The sequence below is a fragment of the Lutra lutra genome, chromosome 7, assembly GCF_902655055.1.
Source record: "Lutra lutra chromosome 7, mLutLut1.2, whole genome shotgun sequence".
In the NCBI taxonomy this organism is placed as follows: Eukaryota; Metazoa; Chordata; class Mammalia; order Carnivora; family Mustelidae; genus Lutra; species Lutra lutra.
In genome coordinates this window covers 19,258,211-19,260,150 of record NC_062284.1, presented here as the reverse complement: position 1 = coordinate 19,260,150, position 1,940 = coordinate 19,258,211, and the positions used below count along the sequence as shown (strand labels likewise).

General features: G+C 43.2%; 1 pseudogene; it reads left to right on the top strand.

Annotated features, from left to right (window-relative positions):
* Positions 1-483: 483 nt before the first annotated feature.
* Positions 484-1,034, top strand: LOC125104135 (60S ribosomal protein L17-like; annotated as a pseudogene).
* The last annotated feature ends 906 nt before the right edge of the window (positions 1,035-1,940 follow it).

Sequence of the window (1,940 nt, the reverse complement as noted above, 5' to 3'; positions counted from 1 at the left end):
GCAGTTGGATAGTGGTAAATGTTAACAGACCAGAGAAATGTGGAACCTACAATAGCTCTGGGAAATTCCAGAAACTGAAGAGGGCTCAGGAGTTGTAAGCATTAAGTTAACTCTCAATGAAGGGATTGTGAGAGGTTCAAATGAGCAAGAATGGTTGAAAATCTATACAAGAAATAGACAGATTTCCCAGGATCCCCTCCCTCACCCTGTTACCATCATCAAATTACCAGCACCCTCCCTTCTCAGCGGGTCAGAGCTTTCTACTATGAGAAGCTAAACCATGGAAACTCTAGACTCGGGAACACCAGGCACCAAGAAGGTAAGGTTCCAAAACTAAAAAGGAGAGGTTAGGACAGAGTCTACATACCAAAGGCTGAGACTTCTCAGTTCCCTTACTTGCCTCTGCTCCAGAAACACTGGTAACCTAGATACAAAAAATGCAGGAGAGCTCTTCCACTCGGTGGCCTGGGGTGACCTTTGAAAATGGTTCACTATTTGCTTGACCCAGAAAACCCTACAAAATCATGCAATTCAAGAGGTTCAAATGTCTGTATTCACTTTAAGAACACATGCGAAACTGCCCAGGCAGGGGATGCATATCTGAAAAGCCACCAAGTATCTGAAAGACATCACTTTGCAGAAGCAGTGTGTGCCATTCCATCGCTACAATGGTGGAGATGGTAGGTGTGCCCAAGCCAAACAGTGGGGCTGGACACAGGGTCGGTGGCCCAAAAAGAGTGCTGAATTTTTACTGCACATGCTTAAAAACGCAGAGAATAAATGCTGAACTTAAGGATTTAGATGTCAATTCTCTGCTCATTGAGCACATTCAGGTGAACAAAGTCCCCAAGATGCGGTGTAGAATTTACAGGGTTCATGGTCAGATTAACCCATACATGAGCTCTCCCTGCCATATTGAGATGATCCTTACTGAAAAAGAGCAGATTGTTCCTATACCAGAAGAGGAGGTTGCACAGAAGAAAAAGATATCCCAGAAGAAACTGAAGAAATGAAAACTTATGGCCTGGGAGTAAATTCTGCACAGAATAAATGCAAATAAAAAATGTTTTAAAAAATCAGGAGAATGGGGGCGCCTGGGTGGCTCAGTGGGTTAAGCCGCTGCCTTCGGCTCAGGTCATGATCCCAGGTCCTGGGTTCGAGCCCCACATCGGGCTTTCTGCTCAGCAGGGAGCCTGCTTCCTCCTCTCTCTCTGCCTGCCTCTCTGCTTACTTGTGATTTCTCTCTGTCAAATAAATAAATAAAATCTTTAAAAAAAAAATCAGGAGAATGAAGATTTTTTTCCCTTGGGGGACTCAAAGCAGGAAAAGAGATAAGATCTCCAGATATTGACAACTGGGGCTTCCCCAATAAAATAGCTCAACCAGGTCACCCATTGTGAATCCCAGTACTTGGCAAGCCCTGTAGGTAAGATTCTTAGGGCCTCCCTCACATGTGCAAAATATTATTGCAAACAAGCAAGGATTACTCAACACATGAAGAAAGCCTATAGCAGGAAAGAAGACAAGCAGAAACAGAAAGAAAAATGAAACCTGAAAAAGAAAAAAATGCAACAAGCAGAAGAAAACTTAAAAAAATAACTGAAATCTCAGAATTAAATTTATCCATCAAGCAAGATTACTGTATGTCTGTTTTGGCTGATGATTGTGTAATAGGAATGTGATTTGTCCACCCTCTTGAAGCAATTGAAAATCTGAAAAAAATATATGAAACTGACCTTCAGACATTAAACATCAGACAACATTGAGAATGATAACAAAGAAGTGAGTCGTCAGGTCGGCCCAGAGTACTGCCTGGAGAGAGTTTGCACAGGGAGGAGGAACTCAGGTTGGGCCTGGTGGCTTCTCTGAGTTGGAGAGACTGGGCTGCACACCTGGCAAGGTCAAAGCAGCTTGAATTCACTGGGCAGATATTGAAGAAG